Here is a 26,227-nt window from a genome sequence, read left to right as displayed (position 1 = left end):
TATTTTATAGAATAGTTACGTGTGCAGTGAAATTATCAGTGATTTAATTTCTATAAAAACAAATACTTTCCTTATTCGATTTTATCTCTTTGTTCAGTTATGTCCTATATTTCCCTTTAACTTGGGTTTTACAAAACCTCGTTTCATTTATCCTTTAGTATATTCCTATCATAGCGTAACCTAGCCTAACTTAATCTTACCTACCCTATTGTAACGTAGCCTAACCTAGCCTAACATAACCTAACATAACCTAGACTAACCTAGCCTAACCTAGCCTAACCGAGCCTAGCCTAGCCTAACATAGCCTATCTTAGTATAACATAGCCTATCCTAACCAAGCCTAGCATAATCTAGCCTAACCTAGCCTGGTCTAACCTACACTAATCTAACCTATCATAGCCGAAATTACCGTACCCTAACTTAACATAACCTTTCCTAGCCTACCCTATCCTAACCTTGCCTAGCCTAACCTAACCTAGTCTAACCTAAGCAAGAATAACCTAACCTAACCTAACCTAGTCTAACCTAAGCAAGAATAACCTAACCTAACCTACCCTAGCCTAGTTTGTCATCACCCAGCCTAACCTAACCTAGACTTACCTGACGTAGCCCACCCAAATGTAGCCTAGACCAGCCTAACATAACCTAGCCTAATGTAGCCTAACCTAACCTTACCTAACCTACACTACCCTAGCCTAGCCTAACATATCCTAACATAGCCTAAACTAACCTAACCTAGCCTAATCTACCCTAACCTAGCCTAAACTAGCCTATCATAGCTCATCTTAGCATAACATAGTATATCCTAACCTAACCTAGTCTAGCCTAACCTACCCTATTCTAACCCATCTTAGCCTAACCTAACCTACCCTAACCTAACCTTCCCTAACCTAACGTAACCTTTCCTAGCTTAACCTATCTTAACCTGGCCTAGCCTAACCTCACCTAGTGTAGCCTAACCTAGCATAACCTAACCTAGCCTAGCCTAGCCTAACATAACCTAACCTAACCTACCCTACCCTACCCTACCCTATCCTACCCTACCCTACCCTACCCTACCCTATCCTACCCTACCCTACCCTACCCTAGTCTAACCTAGCATAACCTACCTTAGCCTAGCTTGTCCTAACGTAACCTAATCTAGTGTATCCTACACTAAGCTACCCTAGCCTAGCATACCATAGCATAGTTTAACCTAGCTTACCATAGCCTAGTATAGCATAGTGTAGCTTTGTGTAGCTTAGCATAGTGTAGCCTAGCTTGGGCTTTCCTAACCTAGCTTAACCTAAGCTAGCCTAGCCTAACCTAACCTAGCTAAACTAACCTATGCTAACTTAATATCGCCTAGTCTATTCTAGCCTATCCTAGCCTAGCCTAACTTACGTTAGCCTAATCTATCCTGCTTTAGCCTAGCCTAACCTAACCTACCGTATCCTATACTAGCGTTGCTTAGTCTAACCTACCTAGACTACCTACCCTAAACTTTCCTGGCATAACCTAGCCTAATCTACGTAGCTTACCTAGCCTACATAAATTAACCTAACCAAACCTACCTAGGCTACCAGACCTACCTAGCCTACCTAACCTAACATATCCTAACATAACCCAACCTAGCCTAGCCTAGCCTACCTTACCTAACCTAACCTAACCTAGCCTAACCTAACTTATCCTAGCCTAACCTAGCCTTACCTAGCCTTACCTAGCCTAGCCTATCCAACCTTAGCCTTACCTCCCCTAACCTTGCTTAACCTAGCCTAGCCTAACCTAACCTAACTTAACCTAGCCTAACCTACCTAGCTTACCTTAATCTACCATACCTATCATACCCTAGCCTAGCCTAGCCTACCTAACCTACCATAGCCTAGCCTACCCTAGCCTAGACTAGCCTAGCCTCATTTATCCTAACCTAGCCTACCCTAGTTGAGCCTAGGCTATCTTACCCTAACATAACCTAGCTTACCCTACCCTAGCCTACCTAAGTGTAATCTCACCTAGCCTAACCTAACCTAGCGAAGCCTAGCCTGACCTGGCTTAGACTAATGTAGCCTACTGTGGGCTAGCATAACATAGCCTATCTAAGCCTAACATAACATAACATAGCCTAGCCTAACCTAAAATAACCTATCCTAGCCTAGCCTAGCCCTTCTTAGTGTAGTCTAACCTAACCTTACTTAAAATAGCATACCCTAACCTACCCTAGCCTAACCTATCTTAACAGAACCTAACCTAACCTAGCCTGTCCTATCCTAACATAGCCTAGCCTAGCCTAGACTAGCCTAGCCTATCATAACTTAGCCTATGTTAGCCTAGCTGAGCCTGGCTTAAACTAACCTAACCTAAACTAGCCTTAGCGTAACCTAACTTAGCTAGTCTTGCCTAGACAAACATAGCCTTGCCTAGCCTAGCCTAACCTACCCTAGGCTATCCTAGCCCATCCTAGACTTCACTAACTTAATGTAGCCTAGCCTAGCTTAGCCTAGACTAACCTAACGTAGCCTAGCCTAACCTACACTAACATATCCTAACCTAGCCTAACCTAGCATTTCCTTGCTTTTCCTAACCTAACATAACCTAGCATAACCTAACCTAGTTGAGCTTAACCAAGCCTAGCATATCCTATTCTAAACTAACCTAACCTAACCTAGCCTTGCATAGCCCAACCCAGCCTTGCCTCACCTAGCCTTGCCTAGCCTAACCTATCCTAGCCTAGCCTAGCCTAGCCTAACATAACATAACCTATCTTAGTATTACATAACATATCCAAACCAACCCTAACCTAACCAAACCTAGCCTAGCCTAACCTACCCTACCCTACCATAACCTATCTTAGTCTAAGCTATCTTAGCCTGACCTAACCTACCCTAACCTAACCTAACCTAACCTAGCCTAACCTATCCTAGCATAACCTAGTGTAACCTAGCCGAACATAGGTTAACGTAGCCTAGCATGGCCTACCATACCAAAGCCTGGCCTAGCTTAACCATGCATAGCCTAGCCTAACATAACCTACCCTAAACTAGCCTAGGCTAACCTTTCCTAACCTAACCTAGTCCATCCTACACAAACCTAGATTAGCCTAGCCTAATGCAGCATAGCTTAACCCAGCTTACTGTAACCTAGCGTAGCCCAGTGTAGCATAGCATAGCATAACACAATGTAGACTAGAGTAGCCTAGCTTAGCCTTGCCTAGCCTAACCTAGCCTAACATAGCCTAACATAGCCTAACCTACGTTAGCCTAATCTATCCTAGTTTAGCCTAGTGTAACCTAACCTAGCCTATCTTAGCCTAGCCTTGCTTAGCTTAACCTACCTAGGCTACCTAACCTAACCTATCCTAACGTAACCTAACCTCATCTACCTAGCTTACCTAGCCTACCTACCTTAACCTAACCAAGCCTACCTAGCCTAGTAGACCTACCTAGCATAACCTAGCCCAACCTAGCCTAGCCTAGCTAAGTCTAACCTCCCCTAGCTTAGCCAAGCCCAGCCTAACCTAATCCAACCTAGCCTACATGGCCTACCTCATTTACCTAGCCTACCTAAACTAGTCTACCATACCTAGCCTACACTAGCCTACCTAACCCACCATAGCCTACCCTAGCCTATTTTAGCCTAACATAGTCTGGCCTAGCTGAATCTAGGTTATCCTAGTCTAGACTACCATACCATACCCTAGTCTAACATAGCCTAACCTAAACTAGAATAACCCTGCTTAGCCGAACATATCCTAGCCCAACCTAACCTAGCCTAACATACTCTAACCTAGCATAACCTAACCTCACCTAGGCTAGGCTAGCCTAGTAACGCTTAACCTATACTAGCCTAGCCTAGCCTAAGGTAGCCTAGGGTGGTCTAGTCTTCCCTAGCCTAGGCTAGTCTAGCCTAACCTACCCTAGCCTACCCTACAAGAGTCTAGCCTAACCTAACCTAGCTTAGCCTAACCTTACTTAGCCTAGCCTAGCCTAGCCTAGCCTAACCTAGCCTAACCTATCCTAGCCTAACCTAACCTACTCTAGCTTAGCCTAACCTAACCTAGCCTAGCCTAACCTAACATAGGCTAGCCTAGCCTAGCCTAGCCTATCATAGCATAGGCTCGCCTAGCCTATCCTATTCTAGCTTAACTTAGGCTAAGGAAGCATATCTAGCCTACCGAACCTACCAAATCTAACTAGCCTACCTATTTTAACTTATCCAAACATAACCTAACCTAACCTAACCTAGCCTAGCCTACCTTACATAGCCCAGCCTAGACAAACCTATCCTAACCTAGCCTAGCCTTGCCTAGCCTAGCTTCGCCTAGCCTAGCTTAACCTAGCCTACCCTAGCCTAGCATAGCCTAACCTGGCCTAGCCTATCCTAACCTAGCCTAGCATAGCCTAGCCTCACATAGACTAACCTATCCCTACCTACCTTAATTTAAGCTAGCCTAGCCAAGCCTAAACTACCCTAACTAGCCTAGCCTAACCTAGTCTATCCTAAACTATCCTAAATTAGCCTAGTTTAGCCAAGCCTATCCTAAACTTCCCTAACCTATCCTAGCCCCACCTAGCATAATCTAACCTAGATTAACTTATTAGACTAACCTAGCCTACCTTCGGCTAGCCTATCCTAACCTATCCTAGCCTAACCTATCCTAGTTTAAGCTAGCCTAGGCTAACCTATTCTATCCTAGCCTAGCCTATCCTAAGTTAACCTAGCCTATCCTAGCTTGGCCTAGCCTAGCTTAGCTTAGCCTAGCCTAGTCTAACCTAGGTTAACTTAGCCTAGCTTAACCTAGCCTAGCCTACCCTAACCTAGCCTAACCTAACCTAGCCTAGCGTAGCCTTGCCTAGCCTAAGCTAACCTAGCCTAGCGTAGCCTTGCCTAGCCTAAGCTAACCCAGCCTAAGCTAACCTAGCCTACCTTGGCCTAGTGTACCTTGGCCTAGCCTAACTTAGCCTAGCCTAGCCTAACATATACTTACCTAACCTAGCCTAACATATACTTACCTAACCTAGCCTACCTTCACTTAAGCTAACCTACCCTAATCTCGCCTATCCTAAACTAGCCTAACATAGCCTGGCCTAATCTAACGTAACCTAGCTTAACCTAGCCTAGCCTAATCTAGCCTAGCCTAAACTAATGTAACCTAACATAGCCTAGCTTAGGCTAGTCTAATCTAGCCTAGCCTTTGCCTAACCTAGCCTAGCCCAGACTAAACTATCCTACCTTGGGCTAGCATATCCTACCCTAGCCTACCCTAACATAGCCTTGGCTAACCTAACCTAGCCTAGCCTAGGTTAACGGAGCCTTGGCTAACCTAACCTAACCTAACATAACCTTTCCTAATGTAACGTAGCATATCTTAACGTAGCCTTTTACCTAGCCTAAACTAGCCTAATGGAACCTATCCTAACGGAACCTAGCCTACTCTAGCCTACCCTAACCTAACCAAACCTATATTAGCCTAACCTAGCCTAACCTAACCTAGCCTACCCTAACCTAACCTATCCTAGCCTAGCCTAATCTTGCCTAAGTTAGCCTTATCCTAACCTAACCTTGCCTAACCTAGCCTAACCTTGACTAACCTAGCCTTAGCCTTGCCTTGCTTAGCCTAGCCTAACCTAGCCTAGCCTAACCTAGCCTATACTAACTTAACGTAGCCTAGCCTAGCCTACACTAACATTACCTACTGTAAACTAACCTAGGCTAGGCTAGCCTAGAATCTCTTAACCTAAGCTAGCCTAGCCTAGCTTAGCGTAACCTAGCTCAGCCTAGCCTTACCTAGCCTAGCCTAGCCTAGCGTAACCTAGCTTAGCCTAGCCTTACCTAGCCTAGCCTATTCTAGCCTGACCTAGTCTAGCCTATCCTAGCCTAACCTAGTCTAGCCTAACCTAACCTAACATAACCTACTCTAGATTAGGCTAACCTAACCTAGACTATCCTAGACTAACCTAGTCCAGCCTAACCTAACATAACCTACTCTAGATTAACCTAATCTAACATAGCCTAGCCTAACCTAACATAGCCTAGCCTAGCCTAACATAGCCTAGGCTCGCCTAGCCTATCCTAAACTAGCATAACTTAGGCTAAGCAAGTGTACTTAGGATACCAAAACTACTGAACCTACCTAGCCTCGCTAACCTAACTTATCCTAACATAACCTAACCTAACCTACCCCAGTCTAGCCTATCCTAGCCTAGCCTAGCCTTGCCTAGATTATCCTAGCCTAGCCTAGCCTAGCCTAGCCTAGCCTAGCCTAGCCTATCCTAGTCTAGCCTAGCCTAGCCTTGCCTAGATTATCCTATCCTGGCCTACCTTAGTTTAAGCTAGCCTAGCCTAGCCTAGCCTAAACTAGCCTAGCCTTGCCTATCCTAAACTATCCTAACCTAGCCTAGACTAACCTAGCATAACCTAGCCTATCCTAAACTATCCTAAACTAGCCTAGCCTAACCAAGCCTATCCTAGCCTAACCAAGCCTAATCTAGCCTAGCCTAATCCAACCTAGACTATCCAACCTAAACTAACCTAGCCCACCTTGAGCTAGCCTATCCTAACTTATCCTCGCCTAACCTATCCTAGGTTAACCTAGCCTAGGCTAACCTATCCTAGCCTATCTTAACCTAACCTACCCTAGCTTAACCTAACTTATCCTAGCATAGGTTAACCTAGCCTAACCTAGCCTATCCTAGATTGGCCTAGCCTAGCTTAGCTTAGCCTAGCGTGGCCTAACCTAGGTTAACCTAGACTAACCTAGGGTAACCTAACCTAACCTAACCTAGGCTAACCTATCCTAACCTATCCCACCCTAGCTTGGCCTAATGTACATTGGCCTAGCCTAACTAAGCCTAGCCTAGCCTAGCCTTGCCTAGAGTGACCTAGCCTAGCCTACCTTAGCTTAAGCTAACATAGCCTAACCTAGCCTATCCCAAAGTAGCCTAACCTAACTGAACCTAGCCTAGCCTAACCTAACCTAACGTAGCCTAGCCTAGCCTAGCCTAATCTATCCTAGCCTAACCTAACCTTGCCTAACCTAGCCCAGCCTAGACTAACCTAGCCTACCTTGGGCTAGCCTATCCTAGCCTAGCCTAGGTGAACGTAGCCTTGGCTAACCTAACCTAGCCTAGCCTAACGTAACGTAATGTAGGCTATCTTAAAATAGCTTTACCTAGCCTAACCTAACCTAAACTAACCTAACCGAACCTATCCTAACCTAACCTAACCTAACCTAACGCAGCCTTATCAGAGCCTAACCTTGCCTTGCCTAACCTAACCTTACCTAACCTAGCCTTAGCCTTGTGTTGCTTAGCCTAGACTAACCTAGCCTAGTGTAGCCCAACCAAGCCGCCTAACCTAGCCTACGTTTACCTAGCCTAACCTAGCCTATACTAAGTTAATGTAGTCTAGCCTAGCCTATAGTAACATAACCTACCCTAGCCTAACATAGTCTTTCCTCGCCTTGCCTAAGGTGACATAACCTAGCCTAGCATATCATATTCTATCCTAAACAAATTAATATGAAAAAAAAAAAATGAACCTTCCATATTAATATAAAAAGGGGGAAAACAAATTTTCCTATTTCCAAGTTTAGTAAATGCACCTATATAAAAAATATGAATAAATACTTATAAATAAAATATAATAATAAAAAATATACAAAGATTATAAAATTGAAATATAAATAATATAAGATATTCAAAATATTTTTGTCTACTAAATACAAACTAGCATGAGTAAAAAAATTTAAGTCACACAAACTTTTTGAAAAAGACGAACTGTTAAATAAATTAAAACATGGTGTATATGGATAGTGTAGTTGCTTAATATCTCACATATATGATGGTGAAAGGCTCTTTAAATTCGCTGCTAGAAAAACTTATCAACTTTTACTTTTCAAAAATAAAATTCTATTGAAATTGAAGTCATGGAAAAATAAAAAGCATAAACTAAACTAGCTTAGGGCTGAAGCCAAGGAAAAAGAAAGAGCTGAAGCCAAGGAAAAAGAAAGAGCATAAACTAAACTAAGGCAGGGCTTTTCAAAAATAGAATTCTATTTAATTAAAGCCATGGAAAAATAAAGAGCATAAATTAAACTAGGGCAAGGCTGAAAACATGGAAAAAAATGCATAAACTAAAGTAAGGTAGAGAAGAGAACAGTATAGGAAAAACTAAATCACTAAACATAATCAAAAGCAAATATCAAACACTAAATTAGAGTTAAACATGTTAAATAAAAAAACTCAGATTAAGACACATACATACCTGGAGTTGCAACAATATGTTCAAAGATAAAATGACATTCACACCATCACATGCCTCGAGGTTGACTTCATACTTATTTATTTGTTCTTCACGGCCTCCCATAAGAATAGAGGAAATTGAAGCCAAACCCTAAAAGGCGAATAGAGGTAAGTCAAGTCCAAACCATCCCAGGCAAAGGGATCCCGCTGAAATTGCAGAAAAATTAAATCAAGAACTCATATATGAATTCATGGAGAGATATAACAATATATAAAAAAACACACAGAGCTGATTTCTAAATCAATGGAAGTCTCTAGTATATACATACACATTATATATGGAAAATTCATTTCCATGACTCAAAATATGCTGGGGCTGGAAAAAGAGAAACTAGGGAGGAGAATAGTATAGAATAACATAGAGACAAAGGTAAACATCTCAACTAATATCAAAACCATATTTCAAACCCTCTAACCAAGTCAAGCAGGTTATTCAAATGATGTGGAGTTCGGAGATTGAAAAACACAATTAATTGGAGTTGCAGCAAAATATTCAAAGATGAAAAAGCGCTTGAACGACAGAGCAGCCATCGGCGCATGCAGAGACTTTGATAACTCTCATGTATTCGCGTTTAGTTTGAATGCTATGGCGGTCAAGGATTTGGGTTTAAAGCAGAGTTCGAATAAAGCCGGAAAGCAAACCCAAATCGTCAAAGTCCAAACCCTGCAATGATAGAATACCTTAATGAACAAATGCACAAAGAGAAGAAAAAGGCACATAAATTAACGGAAGCCTGCAATACATACATACCATCTTTTAAAATAAAAACCCCAAGGAGAACAGAGGAAATTCAAGCCCCAAGGTGAACAGGAAAGCTAAGAAACTCTGAAATTAATTCACACGCAGAAAGAAAAAGACAGATATGATCTCTAAATTAAAAGAAACCATTATATAGGAAACATTCATATCCACGAAATTGTCTAATATTGATATGGATCGAATTGTGAAATATTGATATGCATGGAATTGTCAAATTGGGAAAAGAAACGACGTTCACAATTGCAAAAGTAAATGCTGAAAAAATATATCGAAAGCTTGTATCTGAAATAGATTTGTCTACAACGAGTATTCCATGATTAGTGAGATGAAGCAACAAAGTTCGCAGCACTTGCAGAACCCACAAAGTGCAACCACAAACACAAAAATCTGCCAAAAGATGGTACAAGCTGCTCATTCACTTCTGCAAGACATTAAAATTTAATATGAGTTATATTTGCTGGAATTCAAATCGATAATTATTGGATTCTTCCAGACCAATAATTAAAAACGAAAGTAAATGCATGCAAACCAAGCCCGTCAATAGAATTTAAAAAAAGCGCTAAGAATTCATTGAGAAAGAAGTTTCCGGGATAATAATGATACTGGGTACATAGCAGCCATCGGCTTATGCAGAGCCTTTGATAACTCTCTGTATTCGCGTTTTGTTTGAGTGCTTTGATGGTCAAGCATTTGGATTTAATGCGGAATTTGAATAAGCAAGCGGATTTTCATTTCTGCGAGACATTAAAATCCAATTCTCTTTCCATCCAGCGTTCTCTGTTTCTCCCAAATCGAATTCTCTAATACTCGCAGACACAAAACAAAACCAAATTTAAATCTGAGACATAAATAAAAACCAAATTTAAATCGGACTTAGACACCCAAGCAGAGAGACACAAATAGGAAGCGTTTCCAACAAAACATATATATAGCCATTTACCTAGATGGATCATATATATATAGCAGAGAGACACAGATAAGAAGCGTTTCCAACAAAAACATAGATGGATCATATATATAGGAGAGAGACAATGTTTGATGTTTCATTTTGTGGACTTCCTTGAGTTCTCCCAAAATAGAAGTGATCAACGGTTATTTTGTATGTTCTTTTAAGTCACGATCTCTCGTGCTTTTTCTATTTTCATTTTAAATTTTAAAATAATTTTCTATTTTCATTTTAAATTTTAAAATAATTCCAACAACGGTCTTTCAGTTAATGGATTTAACTGAAAGACGCCTTAGTTTCTATTTTCATTTTAAATTTCAAAATAATTACAACAAAGGTGTTCAGTTAATAGATTTCAGTCCCAATCTCAATATGTTCTTGCTTCAGTTAATAGATTTCAGTCCCAATCTCAATATGTTCTTTCTTTTTCATCAACGGTTAAGATTATATCGCTTTTATCTCAGAATCATTAAACGCTTTTGTCCGATCAATGCTACAGTGAGTGGACGCTCTTCAGTGGATGATCATGTTTTTTCTCAACGGTCAAGTTTATGATGGGTTTAGTATGCCATCATCAAGACGTTGTCTTACGGTATTATTATTTGTTTCGTTAATTCAAAATTTATTTTAAATTTTGGTTTTGATTTTATATTTTATTATATTTTTTAATTTTGATTTTTATGTTTTTGGGCATCCCTTTTAAAATTTCTAAGTTTTTGCTATTTTATTTTTAAACATTATTATGGCAAATTATTTTATGGAAAGTTAAATGATTCTATGACAGTTTTTACTATTTTCATTTTAAATTTAATTAACATTTATGCTTAGTTACTATCGTGGAAAGTATTTGTGTTTTTTCTATTTTGATTTTAGGTTCCATTATCTTCATTTTTAACATATATTATCTAAAAAATTCTATTTATATATTTTTTTTGGGTGCCATAGTTGTTTCAACGTTTCTGCTATTTTGATTTAAATTGTTTATTATATTTAGGGATTTCAAATTCTTATTATACTTAGGGTTGGATGAATTGTTGATATTGACCATCGATTCATTATGTTTAATATATATTCTCAACGGTTCACTTTGTATGTGCTTTTCAGTTACCATCTCTCTCGTCATTTTTCTCTTTAGTTTTTAAAGTTTAAAAAAGTTGCAAGAGCTCTCCATCAATGCCTTAGTTAATGGATTTCGATCACGATCACTAGATGTCTTAAGGCTTTTCACTCATGATCATTAAACTCTTTGGTCCTTAAAAGCTTTAGTTAATGTATTTTTTTTAGTCAACATTAGTGGATGCTCCTTTTTTTTTCTTTTTTTAGATATCGATTGTCACATTTGCAATGCTTTTCAAATACCATCATTATGACGTTTTTCTGTTTATTTATGCTTTTGTTTTTGTTTTAATTCAAAATTTCATCAACATATTTTCAGTATGACGTTTTTCTGTTTATTTATGCTTTTGTTTTCGTTTTAATTCAAAATTTCATCAACATATTTTCAGTCACCATCATTAAATGTTTTTTCCTCTATTTTGAATTTAAATTTCATTAACATTAACCCTAGTCGACCACCATTCTCAAACATTCTTATGCTTTCTCTATTTTGATTTTAGATTTCATTAACATCATTCTTAAAAATTATTTAAACTGTTCTACTTATGACAAAAACCTTCTGAGGATTAATTTTTTGTTGTTGTTATTTTCATTTCAAATGTTATTCTCATTTTTAACATTATTTATACATAAATGAGTTGATGATATATACAATCAAATTATGATGGAGTTGGATTTTGTGAAGATTTCAAATATCATATGCCAAGAGTTGTTGAATTTGTTAATTTTACATACATATATTTATTTATTTTTATATTTATTTATAATAATGTTTATTTTATATATTACTAATTTTTCACAAAATTATATAATATTTAATCATTTTTTGAATTTGTATGGTAATTTTTTTATTTGTTTTAAGCTTGATATATGGAGATTTGAACCTTCAATTTTATTCCTTACACAAAATTTTATAATATATTCATCCATAAATAAGCACATCGCTGATTTATGTTGTAATTTTATTTAATATTGATGATAAATTATTAATGTGATAGTTCATTTTTCTTTATAGCATAATCTAAAAAACTCACAAATTAGTCCAAAAATAATGAGAATTACCTCACAAATTTATCAAATATCAAAATTATACCCAAAAGTTCTTGATGATATTGAATCTATACACTCCGACATTATTTAGAAAATGAACTTCGAAAGAAATATATATAGCCATTTACAAAATGAACCTCGAAAGAGATATATATAGCCATTTACCAAGTTAGTTGAACGGCTTGTATCATCTGGAACTGTACACCGGATATATGAATTTCCGGTTTGAACGTTTGATCAGTCAAATTCCACCGTATATACGTATTTCCGGTGGGGTTTGAACGTTGGAGGAGCGTAATACAAACACAAGTGGCATTATGGAGTGTAAGATGCTTCTTTATTGTCAGATAATATAACAAACTTGCCTCTGACAAAAGCACGCCCACTACTTGGCATCTACATTCAAATAAATGAACTTCGAAAGAGATATATATAGCCATTTACCAAAACGGATCACCTGGAACCGGATACCTGATATAATTGCCATTTACCATATTATTGAACGCTTGTTATCATGCTGGAACTTGTACACACGCCCATACTTGAATTCCGTTTGATCAGCCCACTACTTAGCATACATTCACACCGTATACATACAGCTTTCTCGGTGTTTGTACAGTTAGGAGGTTACAAACAGAGCCCTACAAGTTTCATTAATGTCAGAGCAAGAAAGAGGTTCACGCGTTGTACCTTCTGAATAATCCGAGCAAAAAATATGGTAGGAGATAGCGTATGATTCGGTCTCGGACACACCTGGGATGTGCGATTTCGCGGTAGGTGGAACAGGAAAATATGATAGGCGATAGCAGCATGATTAATGTGCATGTGGCAGAGAATTGAAAGTAAACCGTAAATTGCGCTTTCGTTATTAGTCCCTCATGCTAGCTTCCACAACGAGCTGTTAATTGATTAATAAAAATATAACCTAGATTATGTTTTAGGCACCACTAATCGTATAACGAAAATGGCTGGGATTTAATCATCTTCAGCGGGAATCGCGTATCACGCATGGAATACGAACTGCATAGTACAGAGTGGAGTGAAAGAAATAATAGATATAATTTTGATTTATCTTCTATTTAATAAGTTATGGTATTTTTATTTAATATTTGAATAATAAATTATTATATTTTTACTAAATTTTTATATAATACCACGGTTATTACATTTACCCTCATAAATCTAATCTTATCGGAATCCTCTCCAATACTACGACTGTATTTTCACGAGTGAAATCAAGAAAATAAACTTAATTTCACGGAATAGTAACCTTAATTTAAGCAAATTCATTTATTCCTTTGAGATCAGAATGATCCTTGTAGTTACCTCTGGAATCAAATTTAATTCTTTTGTTTATTGATAAATAATACTTATTCTTATAAATAAATTATGAAATAAAACCCGATTTATAATTAAAAATTATAAAAATTTATATCAAATATATAATTTCTTTTGTCTGCAAATTGCATCGTCATCCATCTTCATGGCACACTTAGTTCAGCCTATCTATTTGACTATTCTCTGAACAGTTTGCCATTGCACGTTACAAGATTTCAAAGATTGAGATCCTTGCATCACCTCCATTAGTAGGTACCACCTTGGACTTTGAATCCACTTCCTTTCATATAAAAGTTCATTCTCAAATTATGTCCAATAAGGTTTGCATTCGAAAGCTTAATATGTTCTTAATTTCTTTATACATTAATTTTCATATATTTAAATTTTTGTAAAAAATAATTATAGAGTAATCTAAAAAAGGATTTTCAAAACTAATTACACATTTAAAATCGAATAGTGAGATTTCTCTAAAATCTTGCAGAGTTTTATTGCAATCACAATCTTTATGGGTAACCCTTGTACAATAGAAGTGCCCTAGGGGTTTTTAGGGTGCAAAATCCGTATATACCCAAAAGTCCAAAAACTCCTTTTGAAATTCTCATGATAATTCAAATTAGATTATGTGGTTAATGAATTTGGTGAAAACGTTTTTATTAAAATAGTTATGTGTATTTTTATTTTATTTAAAAAAATCATATATTATTATTATTATTACTACTACTATCCAATTTTAAGGTCACACCCAAGCCACACACCAAATTGATGTATGCGACCCCCTTGTTTGTGGGACAAGGGACCCACCTCCTACCCCCTAATCAAAATATTACATTTAGAAAATTAATTTTGAGTAATAATTATCTTACAAAATGCAAAATAAAATATTTAATGTGGTCTATTAATACCACCTGAAAACTAATAAAATTTAAAGTTATTAATTCATTCTTATATAAAACTACTGGGTAGTCACCATACTTTTCGTCCATTGAAATTCCAAGTGATAGTCACTTTTATGATCCAAGGAATCTTCAAATTTGTGAAAAACACTAAGCATTAGGGTCTATGGGAAAAGTTTCTATCAAAATTAACTTGGAATTTTCAACTAATTTTACTAAAAAGACTTAACAGCATGTGAGTGCCACTTATCTTAAGCTCCTTTCAATTAAGTAATTTATTTTTTTAGAAAATTTACATATAATTGTCATTAAATGTCATAATTAGTGGGTTGTCTAAAACTTAGAGATTAGTGATTATCGAAAAAAAACAATCATCATTAAACAAACCATCATTAAATATTGTAATTAGTAACTGATCTAAAACTTTAACATAACTAATTGTTAAATAAAAATAAAAAACAACCTTCATTAAATAAACAGTCACTAAATACTATAATCAATATCTTTAAATTAATTTAACTATCTTATTTACAAACTCACTCCCAAAAGTTGATTCTCAAAAATTAAGACATAAAATATACCAAAATTTACTAATTTCTACCCCCAATGAAAAGAACAATTACATATTAAAAGTTAGAGGATGGTATGAAATATTATAGTGATCCATTTCTTACCCTGGGCCAAACAGATGTTGTTTTCTTCACTCGCCTTTTGATAGGCCCTTAAAGCATACTCCAATATTGTCCTAGAAAATATAACAAAAATGTCTTGGAGTTCATACCACGCTATGATGATAAATAATTACTAGCATACCTTTGAAGTAGGGAAAGCAAAGCTGAATAGTTACATTATAAAAATTGGAGGATTTGTTTCTTAAAAAAAATGAACTTTCAAAAAGGATTTTTAGTGAGGGTAAATATGAATGCACATAAAATAGAATGATGCATAGTTCTTGAGTTACTAGTTCATTGTTAAGCTAACCCCCAGTCAATGTTTCTAATGGAGCTTTCAAAAGGCAAAAAAATGGTGACATATAAAGAGAGGCTTCCAACAACTATTCAGGTACATGGAAAGAGAACATCATTATCTATGTGATATTTTTGTGGGTAACTTTTACAATTTTATAGGAAGCTTCATAACGCTCACACTTTCACCTCCACATGAAGGGTCAATAATTGCATTATATAGCATTTTGAGATCAATAAAACAATATATACAGATAAAATAATGAATGTACTTCACGTCTATGGTACCTGTTGTTCAACACAATGGCAAGACTTTAGCAAAAAATGGTTTTCAGTTGATTATAGATTTAAGACAATGAATGGAAAATGACAAATGTTCTAAACATTTTAGCATGTCACTAATTCCTAAACACTGAAAGAAAAGGAAATATGTTAGTAATGCCTAAACACTAAACAAAAATTCCTTGAGAGGATGGAAGAATAGTTTCAGCACTCCACCCAAATTATACATGAAAATAGGAAAAATCGCACACATTTGCACACCACACCAGTTCTTGTTTTCTTCTTCTCTCACCTGTTACATAGTTTTTTCCCTAATTTATTATTTGTTCCTATCTATTGACATTCTCCAACCATAATTTCGGTAGAATCATATATTTTTATAGTATGTTGTGTGGAATATTTATTTAATCTCAACACTTTACTAACCTGAAGTAGACATACTTATATGAAATTCTTTCAAAAATAAACCGGAGGCATCCATGTTCCTCCTATTATTGAACAATCTTATATAGGCAGTAGCCCCAAGCTATGCCTCTAACTATCAAGTAAATCAAGGGAGATCTTTGGAATTGTATATTGCACACCCTATGCAACATCCTATAAACCCTTTCTTGGGTTTACCAGTCTTTCTCTCTCACTGGTAAGGGTTAACCAAATACTATATTTATATTCCAAAGTATCTTATTCAAATTGCACCATAGGGTGTTTCTCGCCTACCTTGTATTATCAAGGTGTTATGTATTTTCTATCTAACCTCTTATATTTTCTTTTCACAGAAAACTTTAAGTTTTTTTGTTTTTCCAGAAAGACAAAAGAAAGTTTTTTTCTTCCTGTTTTCTTTTCCTACCTCCTTAGGCATAACTACTTCAATAATTTCCCCTTACAGATAGAGGTTAATATCTCATGTTAGCCTTTAACATATTTACGAGAGAGTTAATTATTCTATCATAAATTCTCATTAATTATCACTTTTCTTTATGTTAAAAATAAAACAATAATTCAACACATGTCTTTTTCCATTTCCCTTAAATAAAAGACTAATACCTGAAAAGTAGATGGGATAATCGTAATTAAAAAAATTATATAATAAAAATAATAACAAAAAAAACTACCATTAAGAAGGGTTCTTGGATATGATATTCCCTCCCCAATTTACAAATGAGAGTTAAGGAAATTAATGAGTGGCATTGTATATTTCTCCTAAGGGGGATTGAACAATAGCCAAAGTGAGCAGTGCATATTGTTCGTTGTGAATTTAGGCGATGGAATGAGAGGTCAGTTGGTATTAATTCCATTTCCTAATTTAGTGATTCTAGTTAGATTATTTGGAAGTACCACAATATAATAGTATGCCATTCAAACTTCCTTTGAGATCGATTTTCTTCGAATTAGTTAAAAAACAATATAATTATGGAAGGAAATGGCATGAGAATTTGTCTCTTGTTTCGTGGAAGCTAGGACATGAAAGAATGGATGGAAACAATTTAGTCTAATATAGTATGTTCATTCCTCCTTACTACTTTTTATAATTTGACATGAGTATGCAATTGACTTACAAAGTTAAATTTTATGTTTAAATTGAAAATAATTTTATTAATTTTTTTTAGAGATCTAGGAAATACTTCTATATTTTTTATATTTTATTAAATAATTGATACTTTTAAAGTTGAAAAAATGGTTGCGCTTCATGTACTCACTAAAGGGGAACAAAAAAATCCATGAACATGATAATTTTACGATGCCTTTTATGACATTCTAGGGAATATTTTATCTTACTAATTCTCCCTACTCATAGATATGTTTGATGCACATAACATTTCATGATTCTTGTAGCTTATGGGATATATAGTTTTGGATTTCGTATTGTCTCTTGTTCTTCTAATGTAATTAAGACAAATTTATTCTCATAATCTGAATTACTTTATTTATTTTTGGGTATAATTTAATTGGCATAACAATTACCATATTAATTCCATGTAGATCAGTTAGGAAAACTTGGAATTGGACTAGTAATAGTTATCGGAATCCAACCATTGTAGGTAACAACACCTAACCCAATATGGATCTAATTATGTGAAATCTAGTTCCATTATGAGAAGATCCATCTTAGACATGTGTCTTATTTAAGGAAAGTTTATCTATGGTTCTCTGTGATTGATTATTGTTAATCTTGATTCCTATCAACCACGATAAGTTAATCCGTGCAAGTGAACAGTTCTTTTGTGGAAAAAATTTCACCTGTAAGAAAGTATTTTTACTTATAGCTATGCTTTTAATATGTAAATAAGGGAAAGGTTGTTAAATATCCATTCATTTTCAATAAGGACATCTTCCACTAGAATGGTAAATGTGTTAGAATTAATGCTTACTTTCGAGTTGGTTGGGAATTGTTAGATATTATCAGAATAACCTATCAACCATTATCTATAAGTTTGGAATAAGTTGGATCCAACAAGTATTATAACTAGGGAATAATAATTGAAAATTATTTTTCTCTAAGTGTTGAATTTTTCCAATTTATTATGTATGTATGTATAAAAAATTTAGTCTCTATGGGTACTAGGAACTACCATAGTTTGTCAGTCTTGGTCTTCTTCTTAATTAAGCATGGAATTTGGCTCTTTATTTTCTTGATTGACATTTGGGTGGTTTATGAGGCTTTAGTTTACTCTTGGGTTTATTTTCTAGTGTTGGGACCAATTTTGTTAGTGGGTGGACTAGAATACACATGTTGGTCTAACGACATTAGGTTGTCCTCATTCTGGAAGGTTGATAATAATCCACACAATCACTAGTTAGTTCTAAGGATTGTTCATAAAAGCAACATAGATTTTATTGTATCTTATCAACACCAAGATTCAAACGTCATGAGCACATTTTTTGAGTAGAAATGATCACTTACTATTGTTCAATGCAGTTATTAGCATCATCGTGCATCTAATGCCAAATATCTACTGCATTTACGTTATGTAGTTCATCAGAATCATACTTGAGCTAATGACCACTAGTATCATACCTCTAATTCTTTTCCACTTCATGATTCCCAAAAGGTTCCAGTGCCACAACCTTTAGCTCAGATACCGCTTGCAACATCTTTCAATAACCTCACATAAAAACGCATAGGATTAGAATTTTTTCACACAATTTACCCACATGTAACTTTCAAAATTACCACTCCATATTCCTTCACTAACCATTAGATATAATCTTCATCATTACATAATGTAACTTCAGTAAAGGAATAGTAAGTTACCTAACCACTAATCACCAATGTTGTAGCATATTAATATAGACTACCTGTTGTAACATTGTATCAACTCCATGATCCTTTTAAGTCAATTATTTTAACACATATTAATATAAATGTCATGTCATGCAAGGAATCAACATCACTAGAATTGCACAATAAGAGAACACATAATAAAACATCTATATACCTTAGAAACCCCGTAGGGCGAAAACCAAAAAATGTTTACTTTTATTAAAATATCATGAGGGTTTTCACCCCTCACTCAATGGCTTGTAAGGGAGTCCATCCTTTTACCTTGTCATAAAATCTTACAAATAAATATAATCTTAAGTACAACATATCTAGCTAGAAGCTATTACAAACGCCATGATATCATTTACCCACAAATCCTCAATCTATGTCTTTGTGGCCTAGTTGTTCGCATTAGTGGATCATTCTGCAAGTGACATCTCTCAATTTGCAAGGATAATTAATTCTTTACCTTCCACAATGTTAAACTTAATATATCATTTTCATAAGTCACAATCCTTCCTTGTTGATCAGATGGATAAAAAATATGCTCAAATTTCAAAGTTGTCAGAATGGCTCAAAACCTAAATGATTCTGTAGAGCTAGTCATTCTGAATCTGGAGAAACTCATTTTGTGGAAAACGAATGCTGCATGCTCCCAGAAACACGTTCTGATCATTTTGGGAAACAACATTTTTTTTTTTTATGTAGGGTTGCTCGCTGACATGGCATGCTCACTGAGCCTGCTGACTGTGGATCATTTCCATATGGTTTCTCAACAAGTTGCATTCTTTCAATGGTTGGATGATGGGTTGTGTTGGCAAATTTTCATTGGTCTTGATGTCGACCAACCACAGGTTGCCAAATGGCCCAACTAGAGGCTGCCACTGCCATCTTGGTGGCCACTAAAATTTGTTGAGGGCTGAATAACACTCCGGGGGAGTCAAACACATAATCTCTTTCAAACTTACCACGACCCTCACAAACGTACCGCACAATGGTTCTTGACAAGTATATGGCACAAATGTTATATAAGGTTTAGAGTGGCACATGTTTGGAGAGGGATCGGGCTAAGGCCTAGCCCATGGCCACCCCAGCACCATGGGACCATGGTAGGGGGCCAAGGGCTAGGCGTTAGCCCAACCCCATGAACGCATACCAAATCGTGGTTTCAACCATACAACCTGCCATATATACCATGACCGTTATGTAACCGGGAACCCATGTATGCACCTAAACCATGACTCTAACTGCAATACAATACCGCCTTGTGACCGGGTTCGAAGACCGTGAGTCAAAACCATAGCTGGGAGGAGGTAAGGGGCTAGCTACGGGGGCTAGCCCCAAGTCCCATGTAGACCCACATGACCGAGAGTGTTGGAGGAATAGGGGCTATACAAAGCCCTTTAATTTTGGCACCCAACATAGTCATATGGCCTCCATGTGGCCAAAATTTTTGGAACTGGGGGGCTTAAAGCCACCATTATCCATCCTACAATTTATCCCACCAAGCGGGAATCATGCTAGGTTTAATGGGCAGTTTCTGCGTTTGGGCCACCCGAGCCAGGTTTCGACTGAATTGTGGGGAGATTAGCTGTAGAATTGGGGAAAAGAGAGAAAGACGCATAACTTTCTTAGTTTTTGGTCTTTTTGGGAGTAGAAAGAGGCTAGACAAGGGTTTTTGATAGCTCTGAAGCCATTGGATTTGTTATTGAAGCCATTTGAGCAGTGTAACTTGATGTAATAACTATTTTTATGAGCATAATGATATAGGCCCAAACATTGGAAGCTAGAACAGGAGACATAGCCCAGGAGGGGTGAACTCCTTCATCACTTGTTGTTTTATGTTTGCTATTATGGTGATATTGTCTGAATTATTCTACAAATTTTGAAGTTTTACTTCATGTTTAAGTATTTATAAATTGAAATAAGAGACTTAAAACTCAAATTTTATTACTTGCAATTTTATATAAACCTCAAGCAGTTTCATATACAGATCACCTGCTATCATTATTGTCAACAAACTTTGATATCATGATTAGACAAATTATTAATCAACCAATAACCAATATTTATAATTGATGCTTCTCCATCTATTTCTGTGCATACATAAAACATAAATAAAATGTCGTGACATACCTTCTTTAACATCACTGCACGTGCATTAAAAAAATTCATATAACTATCAATCATGTCTATAGATAGATATGGCATTAACTATATTTCCCTCACATACGTCAATTTTTTTTCCAAATAAAACCACTACAATTATGTTTATTATTTTAAAGGTAACTAGCACATTAGCTATGTTTTTTTATGCGAATACACAAAATTTTCACAGTTGGATGCAAATATGTAATCTTTTCTTAAACGAAGCCAATGTAATCTTGCATGCAAATACATACTCTTTCCAAAAGAGAGCTATCCTAATCTTGTATGCAAAAGCATAATCATTCTAGAGGAAATCTAACATAATATTGTTTGAAAATGCATAATCTTTCCATAAGAAATATATTCACAATAACTATTGTACTTGTATATACATGCTCTATTCCAAAATAAAGCTAACATGATAGTTATTATTTCTTGCATGCAACTGGTTGCTCTTTCCAAAAGAAATCAACTTGATAACTATTCTTCTTGCATGCAAAACACATCCTGCTTTTCAAATGAAGTTAACTAGATCTTGCAAGTAAAAACACATTTTTTTCAAGGGATACAATGCACAGTAACCACTTAGTTCATGCATGCAAATACACTTTCCTCTTTTCAATATGGTAGAAAAATAGATAAGTATTCTCTCTAAAAGAAACTAATTCATGATGGCTATTGTTTTGTGTATTTCACACGCATTCCTTTCTTAGCAATATAACTATTATTTACTTTCATATAAGCACATGTTCTTCTTTCAATAAATCTATATAATAACTATTCTTTCCATGCATGAAAAATAACACATTTGTTTTCAAGAAATCTTAGTTGATAACTATTCTTTCCATTAATGCCAAACTTATTTCATTTTCAGGAAAATATATCTCAATAGATTTTCTTTCATACATGTAAAATGCATTTCTTTCCAATAAGTCTAAATTAATGGCCATTTTTATTTTTATTTTTTATTTATTTTTGTGCATGAAAAACTTATTTCCTTTTCAAGGAACTATCACAATCAACAATTCTCTTTGTGTAGACAAATACATACTTCTTTTACCAAAAGTAATTAACACTACAACTATTGTTTCTATACATAAAATTCTTATTCCTTTTTACATCAACTATAGTATTTTTTTCCATAAAGAGATCTATCACAATAATATATTGTTTTGTGCATGTAATGGAAAATCTCTTTCCAAGAAATCTATCAAAATAGTTCTACTTTTTATGCATGTGAAGAACATATTTCTGCATGCAATAGGTATTCTCTTTTACAAATTGTAATGCATAGGAACCTGTTGATGGTGTTGGTCCCACCAACAATAAGGGGATCTCCCTGATATTAATTTCCAATCAAACCTCGCACCATTTGGTTTACGAGTCCCATCCGGTATAAAGGCTAGTTTTCCAAATCCTTAAAGATTTTCCTTGGCTCTATATGTTAGCACAAGAGAGCGATGCAACAGTGTCTTTGAAAAGCAAGGGGAGTGTGTTTGGTGAGTGTGAAGCGCAAATGATTCAAGGTCCTTCTAATGCAAAGTGGGAAAGAAAAGTGAACCTATAAGCAATAGGTAATAGTACCACACAAGAAGAGACACACATGAACTAGAAGGACCCATCTAACATCCAATAGAATAGTCCACAACATATCCGACAATTGTTACAACCAACAAATAACGAAATATCTATCTAGTATCCCACAGAATAGTCCACAAGGATGGGACAACGATAAAAACCATTACAACACACTCTAAATAAGATAAACACTAATATAATTTAAATAGTTCAACTATCTTAGTACATGTGAAAGAAAACATGAAATACAATCGTCCACAGAATAGTCTTAAAAACATTCATAGTCCATGCATGAAGAATGTGATAGCCTTAAATAGCTTATGTTATGAAGAAAAAGTTCCAAGACACATATTTACATTGTACATCACTAGCCCGAGTAGTAGGACATTGGAGCTACTCCTTGCTCCTCAAAGAACTAGTTGATCTCTCTAATGCCTTACGAGAGGAGCCAGGGTGAAAAGTCATTTGCTCATACAGTGAGGGGGTATATATAACCAAGGGGTGATGCTTTCCCCTTGTGAATATTTGACTACCCTCATGACTGTTCAACTTCCTATGACTTTTCAACTTACATGACTCTTCATATTCATGTGTGTCCTTTGGACTTCCACTTTACAATACATTTGATTACAATATACATCACCAACACTAGTGATGTGTCATATGAAGACTCATGACACGACTTGACATAACACTGCTGACATGGACTAGCTTGATGATCTGGCAATGTCAAGTCACTATTGCTACTGAGTGATATATGTGTTCTTGGATATGATTTCTCTTCTCCTCTGCATAGTTTGGTGATGCAGGGTATTCAATGATCTTTGATCTTGGGAGGTGTTAGCACCTAAATCTGCCTTAGTCTGAAGGAAGGAAAAATTCAGGGTAACCACAAACCATGCTCAGTCTGGTAGCTAGCCCTACCAGAATAGGAGAGGGCTCTCTCCAAGTCACGCTCAGTGAAAATATAAATGATATGGTCTGAGATGACTTACAGTGAAATATTTGATTTTAGGCTAGTAAATAAACATGGATACAAGAAGAAAATTTTGATAAATGACTTAGTTTCTAGGATGTATGGGACCAACGAACAGCAATGAGAAGAGAATTTAACATAAGGGCACAGATTACTTCGTGAGGCAAGACAGGCGGAAAGTCTAGCAATTAAGTTTGAAGTAATGCGTAATGGGAAGATTGTTTAGGAGGGTGAAAAGGGCATGAAAACATGAATCCTTTTCAACAAAAGAAGAAAACATAATGTGAAACTTTCCCACAAGCAGAGCAATAAACATGAATTCTACCTTATCTAACTTAGAAAATTTCACTGGAAATGAATATGAATGAAATGTGAAACATAACGAAATACATATGCAACATAAAGAGAACAAATTTGCTACACTCACAACCACATGAATCTCATGAAACAGAGCCGCTGCCTTTCATTAATCCTCTGTCAAAATCTACAATGAATAATTGAGTTTCCCTCCCACAGTCTCCCAGAAATTAGAAGCCAACCAACCCTTTGCAAATAGTTTGCATACAATACATAAAATGTGCCATGAAGAGATATAATGCCCAAGGGTTGGTGAGTTACTCGAATCATTACAAAATGGAGGTGGAAAGTCAACCATTAGCTACAGGTGCAGCGTTACAAACATGACAAATGGCTTGGGTGACTGTTTGCCTTCCTTTGCCACTTGGATAGAAGCAAATCTGGAGTGAAAATAATTTAAATGTTGCCTTAGGTGCTAAAAAAGTGAAATGTAGATGAGCAGGCCCACTTGGAGAAAGTCGCGAATCGAAATTTCGCGAAACGGGCGCGATTTTGGCCTTTTTCTTTATATGCATCGCGCCAAATTCTATATGCGCCATGCCACTTTGGAGGATATTTTGAGGTACTTGCAAGAGTCCAAATTATGCCCAAGTGTACTTTTTGGAAATCCTGGCCTGTCTACTTTCCAACCCAAGTGGAATTTCTGAATTTGGTGCTCATTTGCCCCTCCAAATCTTCATTCTCCGAAGACGGCTTCCTGTGTGTCAAAATAGGGGCAGAGAAGTCATTATTTGAGTGTTTTTGACCTCCTGGAGAATCAAATCATGCCCAAATTTCTTTTCCAAGCACCAGTAGTCGTGATTTTTCATGATAAATCCAAAAATGCAAACCATTTGTCATTTGGAGATCCCAATCCTACACGCCGCGCTAGTGGCGGGCACACAGGGAGAAAAAACTTCTGTTTTGACCAAAAAATTACCATGTGACCAAAATTGCCCCAAATTTCTTGAAATTTGAGCTGGAGGTTCTCTAAGAGGCACTATGCTAGGCCACAGAAGCTTCAGCCAAGATTCGAAGCTGATCTTGCTCTTTTGCCTCTTTTTCCTCTTTTGTTGCTTTGCTCAATTTTGCCTTCAAGCTCTTTATCCGGGCCTTTGCACTCATGTTTCATGCCCTGTAATGGAAATCCATATGTCTCAGTAAGGCATGGTCCTTGTTGGCCTTGTCCAATAGCCTCTCCAAGTGCATGTTAACTCTCTCTAGATTGGCCTCCCGATCCTAATTGAACTTTTGCTCCAATGACGTGAGCTCAACTCTTCTTCTTTATGTAGCTTGGCGATGCTCACGAATGTTTTGTAGCTCCATGATCGTTTGTTGATCCTAAAGCTACTTGTTTCTCTGCTCTAGGTATTTCATGTTCCACTTAGCCCTCTCCAAGTCAAGGGATAAGGCCTCAGTCTCTGATTGCTGCTCCTGGATGATCTCTCTAAGCTCCGCATTTGTCGGTTCTGTATCTATCTCATCATCATGAAGGAGAACGAATTCGGTCTCTCATTCACCTGATGGCTCATCTAAAGGCCCCTCATCATGCATTGGCTCCTTACCTCTATCCTTTTCCTGTGTCGTCGATCCCAGAAGCGAGGCCCCTTCCACCCCGGGTGGAGATAACACTTGCTTTGCCGCTGCAAACAAATGTCTACTGCCTCTCTAATAGGTGATGAATACTAGCATAGTAACAGCCTCATGGCGCTCATACTAATGAGAAGGACCACCTATCTCATGCCCTACCTCTGATAGTACCTGTGGAGTGCTGAAGAAGTCAAGGGAGATGAAGTCCTCCCAAACAATGCCCTGCAATCCCAACTGATGATCCACCAAAATCCGGATAAGAGCAAAGTGATAAACATTGTTAAGTTGTTGCCGAGCGGTCTTATGCTGCATGAAATTGTTCATCCTCTCTATGTTCCTGCAAATGAAAAATGGGAGGTTCATCATCCGCACCCTAGTAAAGTGCATGAGCAACCTGAAGTGATAGGCATATAGGCAAGAGAAGCTCCCCTCACAACTGAAGTACTTAATGATCAATTTCGTAAACGGAGCATACTCACCTTTCAAATATATGAATGGGAAGACTCTTGTGAGATGCCTCAAACAACTGGCCTTAATGTAAGGCTCATAGTATTGCCTATCCACCCTCTTCTTCTTATGCCACTATTCTCCAACATTTGGTATACCCGTCGCCACTAAGATAGTTTCGGGTGTCAATGTGAAGGTTACCCCAACCAAGATAGACTGACCTCCATGTAGGTGAAGCACAAAAAGATGAGCCAATTCATG

Source organism: Pinus tabuliformis, chromosome 3_1 (assembly GCF_031772625.1).
Source record: "Pinus tabuliformis cultivar Carrire ecotype Pingquan chromosome 3_1, CPIR1, whole genome shotgun sequence".
NCBI lineage: Eukaryota > Viridiplantae > Streptophyta > Pinopsida > Pinales > Pinaceae > Pinus > Pinus tabuliformis.
This window is presented reverse-complemented; position numbering follows the sequence as displayed.